Below are 11,970 nucleotides of genomic sequence, written 5' to 3'. Positions count from 1 at the left end.
TGGAGGGTAGGTGGGGATCTTGTGGGGTCCACAGATCTTGAGGGATCAAGGATGTATCATCCCTGCTCCTATTAGGCGTACAAAACTCCCTTGCTGTGCAATCCTGGCGTTTAACGCCAGATTGCTGCTTGTTTTTGGCGTTAAACGCCAATTTTTATTCCTTTTCTGGTGTTAAACGCTAGGCTGCAACCTGTTTCTGGCATTTAACGCCAAATTGTTGCTTCTTTCTGGCGTTTAACACCAGTCTGGCGCTTGTTTCTGGCGTTTAACGCCCAGAATGGTGCCAGACTGGGCGTTAAATGGCCATTCTGCTATCCTTACTGGCGTTTAAACGTTAGTAAGTTTCTCCTCCAGGGTGTGCTATTTTTTATGCTATTTTTTATTTTTCTTGAATTTTTGCAATTGTTTTTGTGACTCCACATGATCATCAACCTAAAAAAAAGGAAATAACATGAAATAACATAGATAAATAAAAATTGGGTTGCCTGCCAATAAGCGCTTTTTTAATTGCAATAGCTTGACAGTGGATTCTCATGGAGCCTCACAGATATTCAGAGCATTGTTGGGACCTCCCAACACCAAACTTAGAGTTTGAATGTGGGGGTTCAACACCAAACTTAGAGTTTGGCTGTGGGGGCTTTGTTTGACTTTGTATTGAGAGAAGCTTTTCTTGCTTCCTTTCTATGGTTACAGAGGAAGATCCTTGAGTTTTAAATACAAGGTAGTCCTCATTCAGTTGAAGGACCAACTCTCCTCTGTCCATATCAATCACAGCTTTTGCTGTAGCTAGGAAGGGTCTTCCAAGGATGATGGAATCATCCTCATCCTTCCCAGTGTCTAGGATTATGAAATCAGCAGGGATGTAAAGGCCTTTGACCTTTACTAACACATCCTCTACTTGTCCATAAGCCTTTTTCATGGATTTGTCTGCCATTTTTAATGAGAATTTGGCAGCCTGTACCTCAAAGATTCCCAGTTTCTCCATTACAGAGAGTGGCATTAAATTTATGCCTGACCCCAGGTCACACAGAGCCTTCTCAAAGGTCATGGTGCCTATGATACAGGGAATTAGGAATTTACCAGGATCCTGTTTCTTTTGAGGTAAAGTGTGCTGAAGCCAGGTATTTAATTCATTAATGAGCAATAGAGGCTTATCCTCCCAAGTCTCATTACCGAATAGTTTGGCAATTAGCTTCATGATTGCTTCTAAATACTGGGCAACTTGTCCTTCAACAATGTCTTCATCTTCTTCAGAAGATGAATAGTAATCAGAGCTCATGAATGGTAAAAGGAGGTTCAATGGAATCTTTATGGTCTTTAGATGAGCCTCAGATTCCTTCGGTCCCTCAAAGGGGAACTCCTTATTGGTCAGTGAACGTCCCAGGAGGTCTTCCTCACTAGGAATCACTGCCTTTCCACTCTCTCCAGGTTCGGCCATGTTATTCATAGTTATGGCCTTGCACTCTCTTTTGGGATTCTCTTTTGTATTGCTTGGGAGAGTACTAGGAGGAGTTTCAGTGACTCTTTTACTCAGCTGGCCCACTTGCGCCTCCAAATTTCTAATGGAGGACCTTGTTTCATTCATAAAACTTAGAGTGGCCTTAGATAGATCAGAGACTATGTTTGCTAAGCTAGAGGGACTCTGCTCAGAATTCTCTGTATGTTGCTGAGAAGATGATGGAAAAGGCTTGCTGTTGCTAAACCTATTTCTTCCACCATTATTAAAGCCTTGTTGAGGCTTTTGTTGATCCTTCCATGAGAAATTTGGATGATTTCTCCATGAGAGATTATAGGTGTTTTCATAGGCTTCACCCATGTAATTCACCTCTGCCATTGCAGAGTTCTCAGAATCATAAGCTTCTTCTTCAGAAGATGCTTCTTTAGTACTGTTGGATGCATTTTGCCATCCATTCAGACTCTGAGAAATTATATTGACTTGTTGAGTTAACATTTTGTTCTGAGCCAATATGGCATTCAGAGCATCAATTTCAAGAACTCCCTTCCTTTGAGGCGTCCCATTACTCACAGGATTCCTTTCAGAGGTGTACATGAACTGGTTATTTGCAACCATGTCAATGAGTTCCTGAGCTTCTGCAGGCATTTTCTTTAGGTGAATAGATCCACCTGCAGAATGGTCCAATGACATCTTACACAATTCAGACAGACCATCATAGAATATATTCAGGATGGTCCATTCTGAAAGCATGTCAGAAGGACATTTTTTGGTCAGTTGATTGTATCTCTCCCAAGCTTCATAGAGAAATTCACCTTCTTTCTGTCTAAAGGTTTGAACATCCACTCTAAACTTACTCAGCTTTTGAAGAGGAAAGAACTTGACTAAGAAAGCCGTGACCAGCTTATCCCAAGAGTTCAGGCTATCTTTAGGTTGAGAGTCCAACCATATTCTAGCTTTGTCTCTTACAACAAAAGAAAAAAGCATAAGCATGTAGACCTCGGGATCAACCCCATTGGTCTTAACAGTATCACAGATCTACAAGAATTCAGTTAAGAACTGAAAAGGATCTTCTGATGGAAGTCCATGAAACTTGCAATTCTGTTGCATCAGAGAAATTAATTGAGGCTTTAGCTCAAAATTATTTGCTCCAATGGCAGGGATTGAGATGCTTCTTCCATGTAAGTTGGAATTTGGTGCAGTAAAGTCACCAAGCATCTTCCTTGCATTGTTGTTGGGTTCGGCCATGTCTCTTTCTTTTTTGAGATTCTCTGTAAGGTTTTCTCTGGATTGTTGTGCTTTAGCTTCTCTTAGCTTCTTCTTCAGAGTCCTTTCAGGTTCAGGATCTGCTTCAATAAGAATGTCCTTGTCCTTGCTCCTGCTCATATGAAAAAGAAGAGAATAGAAAAGAAGAGGAATCCTCTATGTCACAGTATAGAGATTCCTTTATGTGAGTAGAAGAAGAAAATAATAGAAAAAGGAGAAGAGAAAAAAATTCGAACACAGAGAGGCAGAGAGGGTTCAAATTTTAAGATGAAGAGAAGTGTTAGTAAATGAAAAAATAAATAGAAAGAGATGAGAAAGGGGAGAAAATTCGAGTTTTAATTAAGAGAGAAGGAAAATATTTTTATTTTTATTTTTATTATTAGTTAAAATTTGAAAATTAAGAAACGGAATAAAATTAAAAATTAAAATTTGAAACAATTAGTTAATTAAAAGAATTTTGAAAAAGAGGAAGTTGATTTTCGAAAATTAGAGAGAGAAAAGTAGTTAGGTGATTTTGAAAAAGATAAGAAACAAACAAAAAGTCAATTAGTTTGTTGAAAGAGATTTGAAAATCAATTTTAAAAAGATAAGAAGTTAGAAAATATTTTGAAAAAGATATGATTTGAAAAAAAGATATGGTTGAAATTTATTTTGAAAAAGATTTGAAAAGGAAATTAAAAAGATTTGATTTTTAAAATTAAAATTGATTACTTGACTAACAAGAAACTAAAAGATGTGATTCTAGAATTTAAAGATTGAACCTTTCTTAACAAGAAAGTAACAAACTTCAAATTTTTTAATCAATCACATTAATTGTTAGTAAAGTTTTCGAAAATTATGAAATAAAATTAAGAAAAAGGTTTTGAAAAACAATTTTAAAAATTTTCAAAAACATAAAAGAAAAATGAAAAAGATTTGATTTTTGAAAAAGATTTTAAAAAGATAGGATTTTAAAATTGAAATCTTGACTTGACTAACAAGAAACAACTAATTTTAAAAATTTTTGACTAGTCAACCCAAAGATTTCGAAATTTATGCGAGGAAATAAGGGAAAGATATTTTTTGATTTTTTTGAATTTTTATGAGGAAAGAGAAAAACACAAATATGACCCAAAACATGAAAATTTTGGATCAAAACACATGATGCATGCAAGAACACTTTAAATGTCAAGATGAACACCAAGAATATTTTGAAGATTAAGATGAACATCAAGACTTATTTTTTAAAAATTTTCAAAAAAAGAAAAACATGCAAGACACCAAACTTAGAAATTTTTAATGCTTAGACACTATGAATTCAAAAATGCATATGAAAAACAACAAAAGACACAAAACAAGAAAATATGAATATCAAACAAGAAGACTTACCAAGAACAACTTGAAGATCATGAAGAACGCCATGCATGAGTTTTCAAAAATTTTTGAGAAAAATAAAAATATGCAATTGACACCAAACTTAAAAATTGACTCTAGACTTAAACAAGAAACACAATTATTTTTTGATTTTATGATTTTATTAATTTTTTTGGATTTTTTCGAAAATTACTTTTCGGAAAAACGAAAACAAAGAAAAATTTTGAAAGATTTTTGAAAACTTTTTGAAAATAACATAAGAAGAAAATTACCTAATCTGAGTAACAAGATGAACCGTCAGTTGTCCAAACTCGAACAATCCTCGGCAACGGCGCCAAAAACTTGATGCACGAAGTTGTGATCTTAATGGCGCCAACAACTTGGTACGCACAATTGTAATATCACTCTTTTTCACAACTTCGCACAACTAACCAGCAAGTGCACTGGGTCGTTTAAGTAATAAACCTTACGTGAGTAAGGGTCGATCCCACGGAGATTGTCGGCTTGAAGCAAGCTATGGTCACCTTGTAAATCTCAGTCAGGCGGATTCAAATGGTTATGGAGTTTTGATAATTAAAAGATAAATAAACATAAAATAAAGATAGAGATACTTGTGTAAATCATTGGTGGAAATTTCAGATAAGTGTATGGAGATGCCTCAATCCTTTTGAATCTCTGCTTTCCTACTGCCTTCATCCAATCCTTCATACTCCTTTCCATGGCAAGCTGTATGTAGGGCATCACCGTTGTCAATGGCTACTTCCCATCCTCTTAGTGAAAAAGGTCCTCTACGATTTCCCACATGGCTAATCAGCTGTTGGTTCTCGATCGTATAGGAATAGGATTTACTATCCTTTTGCGTCTGTCACCACGCCCTACAGTCGCGAGTTTGAAGCTCGTCACAATCATCCCATCCCAGATCCTACTCGGAATACTGGTGCACGAAATTGTGATCATCAACAATGGCGCCAAAGACTTGGAGCTCTCAAACATGAATCACACTTTGTCACAATTTCGCACAACTAACAAGCAAGTGCACTGGGTCGTCCAAGTAATACCTTACGTGAGTAAGGGTCGATCCCGCGGAGATTGTCGGTATGAAGCAAGTTATGGTCATCTTGTGAATCTCAGTCAGGCGGATAATAATGGTTATAATGGTTTTCGAATATGAAGATAAATAAAGCATAAAATAGAGATAGAGATACTTATGTAGTTCATTGGTGAGAATTTCATATAAGTGCATAGAGATGCTTTGTTCCTGTTGAATCTCTGCTTTCCTACTGCCTTCATCTAATCCTTCATACTCCTTTCCATGGCAAGCTGTATGTAGGGCGTCACTGTTGTCAATGGCTACTTCCCATCCCCTCAGTAAAAATGGTCAAATGCTCTGTCATAGCACGACTAATCATCTGTCGGTTCTCGATCATATTGGAATAGAATCCAGTGATTTTTTTGCGTCTGTCACTACGCCCAACACTCATGAATTTTAATATCGTCACAGTCATCCAATCTCAGATCCTACTCGAAATACCACAGACAAGGTTTAGACTTTCCGGATCTTAGGAATGACCGCCAATAATTCTAGCCTATACCACGAAGACTCCGATCTTTCGGAATGGAGGCTAAGAGATACGCGCTCGATCTAAGGTAGAACGGAAGTGGTTGTCAAGCACGCGTTCATAGGTGAGAATGATGATGAGTGTCACGGATCATCACATTCATCATGTTGAAGTGCAGCGGATATCTTAGAATAAGAATAAGTTGAATTCAATAGAAGAACAATAGTAATTGCATTAATACTCGAGGAACAGCAGAGCTCCATACCTTAATCTATGATGTGTAGAAACTCCACCGTTGAAAATACATAAGTGATAAAGGTCCAGGCATGGCGGAATGGCCAGCCCCCCAAAGTCTAAGAACTCAACGTCCAAAGATAGATACCAAGATGTCTAATACAATAGTAAAAAATTCTATTTATATTAAACTTGTTACTAGGATTTACAGAAATAAGTCTTAGTGCAGAAATCCACTTTCGGGGCCCACTTTGGTGTGTGCTTGGACTAAGGTTGGGCTTTACACGTGCAGAGGCTTCTCTTGGGGTTAAACGCCAAGTTGTAACATGTTTTTGGCGTTTAACTTTGGTTTGTGACGTGTGTCTGGCGTTTTACTCCAGAATGCAGCATGGAACTGGCGTTGAACGCCAGTTTGCGTCGTCTAACCTCGAATAAAGTATGGACTATTATATATTGCTAGAAAGCCTTGGATGTCTGTAGCTCCAAAAAATCCATTTCGAGTGCAGGGAGGTCAGAATCCAACAGCATCAGCAGTCCTTTGTTAGCCTCCTATCAGATTTTTGCTCAGGTCCCTCAATTTCAGCCAGAAAATACCTGAAATCACAGAAAAACACACAAACTCATAGTAAAGTCTAGAAATGTAAATTTTGCATAAAAACTAATAAAAAAATCCCTAAAAGTAGCTATATTCTACTAAAAACTACTAAAAAATAATGCCAAAAAACGTATAAATTATCCGCTCATCACAACACCAAACTTAAATTGTTGCTTGTCCCCAAGCAACTGAAAATCAAATAGGATAAAAAGAAGAGAATATACTATAAATCTCAAAATATCAATGAATATTAGTTCTAATTAGATGAGCGGGACTTGTAGCTTTTTGCTTCTGAACAGTTTTGGCATCTCACTTTATCCTTAGAAGTTTAGAATGATTGGCATCCATAGGAACTCAGAGTTCAGATAGTGTTATTGATTCTCCTAGTTAAGTATGTTGATTCTTGAACACAGCTACTTTTATGAGTCTTGGCCGTGGCCCTAAGCACTTTGTTTTCCAGTATTATCACCGGATACATAAATGCCACAGACACGTGACTGGGTGAACCTTTTTAGATTGTGACTCAGCTTTGCTAAAGTCCCTAGTTAGAGGTGTCCAGAGCTCTTAAGCACACTCTTTTTGCTTTGGATCACGACTTTAACCACTCAGTCTTAAGCTTTTCACTTGGACCTGCATGCCACAAGCACATGGATAGGGACAGCTTGATTTAGCCGCTTAGGCCTGGATTTTATTTCCTTGGGCCCTCCTATCCATTGATGCTCAAAGCTTTGGATCTTTCTTACCCTTGCCTTTTGGTTTTAAGGGCTATTGGCTTTTTCTGCTTGCTTTTTCTTTTTCTTTCTCTTCTCTTTTTTTTTCGCAAGCTTTTTCTTTTTCACTGCTTTTTCTTGCTTCAAGAATCAATTTCATGATTTTTCAGATTATCAATAACATTTCTCTTTTTCATCATTCTTTCAAGAGTCAACAATTTTAACATTCATAAACAACTAAATCAAAAATATGCACTGTTCAAGTATTCATTCAGAAAACAAAAAGTATTATCACCACATCAATATAATTAAACTAATTTCAAGGATGAATTCGAAACTCATGTACTTCTTGTTCTTTTGTGTTAAAAACATTTTTCATTTAAGAAAGGTGAAGGATTCATGGAATTATTCATAGCCTTAAGACATAGTTACTAAATACTAATGATCATGTAATAAAGACACAAACATAGACAAACATGAAGCTCAAAAACCGAAAAATAGAGAGATAAGAACAAGGAAGTTAAGGAATGAGTCCAGCTTAGTGATGGTGGCACCTTCTTCTTGAAGGATTAATGGTGTTCTTGAGCTCCTCTATGTCTCTTCCTTGCCTTTGTTGCTCCTCCCTCATAGCTCTTTGATCTTCTCTAATCTCATTGAGAATGATGGAGTGCTCTTGGTGTTCCACCCTTAATTGGTTCATGTCATGACTCAATCCTTCTAGAGAAGTGTTGAGTTGTTCCCAATAGTTATTTGGAGGAAAATGCATCCCTTGAGGCATCTCAGGGATTTCTTGATGATGAGCTTCCTCATGCGTCTCTTGAGATCCATGGATAGACTCTCTTGTTTGCTCCATCCTCTTCTTAGTGATAGGCTTGTCCTCTTCAATGAGGATGTCTCCTTCTATGACAACTCCAGCTAAGTTGCATAGATGGCAAATGAGATGAGGAAAGGCTAGCCTTGCCAAGGTGGAGGGCTTTTCGGCTACTTTGTAGAGTTCTAGAGGGATGACTACATGAACTTCTACCTCTTCTCCAATCATGATGCTATGGATCATGATGGCCCGATCTAGAGTTACTTCGGATCGGTTGCTAGTAGGGATGATGGAGCGTTGGATGAACTCCAACCATCCTCTAGCCATAGGCTTAAGGACCAGTCTTCTCAATTGAACCAGCTTGCCTTTTGAGTCTCTTTTCCATTGTGCTCCTTCCACACATATGTCCATGAGGACTTGGTCCAACCTTTGATCAAAGTTGACCCTTCTAGTGTAGGGGCGTGCGTCTTCTTGCATCATAGGCAAGTTGAACGCCAACCTTACGTTCTTCGGACTGAAATCTAAGCATTTTTCCCGAACCATTGTAAGCCAATTCTTTGGATCCGGGTTCATACTTTGATCATGGTTTCTAGTGATCCATACATTAGCATAGAACTCATGAACCATTAAGATTCCAACTTGTTGAATGGGGTTGGTAAGAACTTTCCAACCTCTTCTTTGGATCTCATGTCGGATCTCCGGATACTCATTTTTCTTGAGCATAAAAGGGACCTCAGGCATCACCTTCTTCTTGGCCACAACTTCATAGAAGTGGTCTTGATGGGATTTTGAGATGAATCTCTCCATCTCCCATGACTCAGAGGTGAAAGCAATTGCTTTCCCTTTCCTCTTTCTTGAGGTTTCTCTGGCCTTAGGTGCCATCAATGGTTATGGAAAAACAAAAAAGCTATGCTTTTACCATACCAAACTTAGAATGTTGCTCGCTCTCAAGTAAAAGAAGAAAGAATAGAAGAAGAAGAAGATATAGAGGAGAGGGAGAGAGGTGTAGGTTTCAGCCAAGGGGAGAAGAGATGGTAGTGTTTTGTGAAAATGAAGAAGGATGGAGGGGTTTATATAGTGGAGGGAGAGGGGTTTGGTTTTGGCCATTTAGGATGGGTTTGGGTGGGAAAGAGATTTTGAATTTGAAGGTAGGTGAGATTTATGAGGAAGAGTGGATGGATGTGATTGGTGAAGGGGTAATGGGGAAGAGAGATTGAGGTGATTGGTGAAGGGTATAGTGTTATTGAATTGTGTGAAGAAGAGAGAAGTGGGGTAGGTGGGGATCCTGTGGGGTCCATAGATCATGAGGTGTCAAGGATTTCTCATTCCTGCACATTTTAGGCGTGTAAAACGCCCTCTGTATACAATCCTGGCGTTTAACGCCAGACTGCAGCTTGTTTCTGGCGTTAAACGCCCAAATGTAGCCTGTTTCTGGCGTTTAACGCCAGACTGATGCTTGTTTCTGGCGTTAAACGCCAGCTTGGTGCTTGTTTCTGGCGTTAAACGCCAGACAGATGCTTGTTTCTGGCATTTAAACACCAGACATCTCTTCTTCCAGGGTGTGCTTTTTCTTCTTCTGTTTTTTATTCTATTTTTAATTTTTGTAATTGTTTTGTGACTCCACATGATCATAAACCTAATAAAACATAAAAGAACAATAGAAATTTAGATAAATAAAAATTGGGGTGCCTCCCAATAAGTGCTTCTTTAATGTCAATAGCTTGACAGTGAGCTCTCATGGAGCTTCACAGATGTTCAGAGCATTGTTGGGACCTCCCAACACCAAACTTAGAGTTTGAATGTGGGGGTTCAACACCAAACTTAGAGTTTGGTTGTGGCCTCCCAACACCAAACTTAGAGTTTGATTGTGGGGGCTTTGTTTGACTCTGTATTGAGAGAAGCTTATCGTGCCTCTTTTCCATGGTTGCAGAGGAAGATTTGTTCACGAAATTGTGATCATCAACAATGGCGCTAAAAACTTGGTAGCGCTCTCAAACATGAATTACACTTTGTCACAACTTCGCATAACTAACCAGCAAGTGCACTGGGTCGTCCAAGTAATAAACCTTACGTGAGTAAGGGTCGATCCCACGGAGATTGTTGGTATGAAGCAAGCTATGATCTTTTTGTAAATCTCAGTTAGGCGGATTCAAATGGTTATAAAGGTTTTGAAAATAATAATAAATAAAGCATAAAATAAAGATAGAGATACTTATGTAATTCATTGATGAGACTTTCAGATAAGTGTATGGAGATGCTTGTCCCTTCTGAATCTCTACTTTCCTACTGCTTTCATCCAATCCTTCATACTCCTTTCCATGGCAAGATGTATGTAGGGCATCACCGTTGTCAATGGCTACTTTCCATCCTCTCAGTGAAAATGGTCCAAATGCTCTTATCACAGCACGGATAATCATCTGTCGGTTCTCGATCATGTCGGAATAGAATCCATTGATTCTTTTGCGTTTGTCACTACGCCCAACAATCGCGAGTTTGAAGCTCGTCACAGTCATTCAATCCCTGAATCCTACTCGGAATACCACAGACAAGGTTTAGACTTTTCGGATTCTCAAGAATGGCCACCAAAGGGTTCTAGCTTATACCACGAAGATCCTGATTAAGGAATCCAAGAGATACACGCTCGTTCTAAGGTAGAACGGAAGTGGTTGTCAGTCACGCATTCATAGGTGAGAATGATGATGAGTGTCACAGATCATCACATTCATCATGTTGAAGTGTAGCAAATATCTTATAATAAGAATTTGCATGAATTGAATAGAAAATAGTAGTAATTGCATTAATACTCGAAGAACAGCAGAGCTCCACACCCTTAATCTATGGTGTGTAGAAACTCCACCGTTGAAAATACATAAGTGATGGTCCAGGCATGGCCGAATGGCCAGCCCCCTTTTGAATGATCAAAAGACCGAATGGTCAAAAGACTAGACACTAGTACAATAGTAAAAAGTTCTATTTATACTAAACTAGCTACTAGGGTTTACAGAGATAAGTCTAAGTGCAAAAATCCACTTCTGGGGCCCACTTTGGTATGTGCTTGGGCTGAACTTGAGCTTTACACGTGCAGAGGCTTCTCTTGGAGTTAAACACCAAGTTGTAACGTGTTTTTGGCATTTAACTCTGGTTTGTGACGTGTTTCTGGCGTTTTACTCCAGAATGCAGCATGGAACTGGCGTTGAACGCCAGTTTGTGTCATCTAAGCTCAAACAAAGTATGGACCATTATATATTGCTGGAAAGCTCTGGATGTCTACTTTCCAACGCCGTTGAGAGCGCGCCATTTGTAGTTCCATAGCTCTAGAAAATCTATTTCGAGTGCAGGAAGGTCAGAATCCAACAGCATTAGCAGTCCTTTTTCAGCCTGAATCAGATTTTTGCTCAGGTCCCTCAATTTCAGCCAGAAAATACCTGAAATCACAAAAAACACACAAACTCATAGTAAAGTTCAGAAATGTGAATTTTGCATAAAAACTAATAAAAACATCCCAAAAGTAGCTAGATCCTACTAAAAACTACCTAAAAAGAATGCCAAAAAGCGTATAAATTATCCGCTCATCAAAGATCCTTGAGCTTTAAACACAAGGTAGTTCCCATTTAATTGAAGGACTAGCTATCCTCTGTCAACATCAATCACAGCTCCTGCTATGGCTAGGAAGGGTCTTCCAAGGATGATGCATTCATCCTCATCCTTCCCAGTGTCTAAGATTATGAAATCAGCAGGGATGTAAAGGCCTTTAACCTTCACTAACACGTCCTCTACCAATCCATAAGCTTGTTTTATTGACTTGTCTGCCATCTATAATGAGATTCTTGCAGCTTGTACCTCAAAAATTCCCAGTTTCTCCATTACAGAGAGTGGCATAAGCTTTATACATGACCCCAGGTCACACAGAGCTTTCTCAAAGGTCATGGTGCCTATGGTACAAGGTATTAAGAATTTACCAGGATCTTGTTTCTTTTGAGGTAAAATTT

General features: G+C 38.4%; 1 non-coding gene across 1 annotated transcript; it reads left to right on the top strand.

Annotated features, from left to right (window-relative positions):
- The first annotated feature begins 2,204 nt into the window (after positions 1–2,204).
- LOC130964381 (small nucleolar RNA R71) lies at positions 2,205–2,308 on the top strand. The gene has a single exon (XR_009080478.1). It is a non-coding gene; the product is annotated as a small nucleolar RNA R71 (small nucleolar RNA).
- The last annotated feature ends 9,662 nt before the right edge of the window (positions 2,309–11,970 follow it).

The sequence above is a fragment of the Arachis stenosperma genome, chromosome 2, assembly GCF_014773155.1.
Source record: "Arachis stenosperma cultivar V10309 chromosome 2, arast.V10309.gnm1.PFL2, whole genome shotgun sequence".
NCBI classification, from domain to species: Eukaryota; Viridiplantae; Streptophyta; class Magnoliopsida; order Fabales; family Fabaceae; genus Arachis; species Arachis stenosperma.
This window is presented reverse-complemented; position numbering and strand designations above follow the sequence as displayed.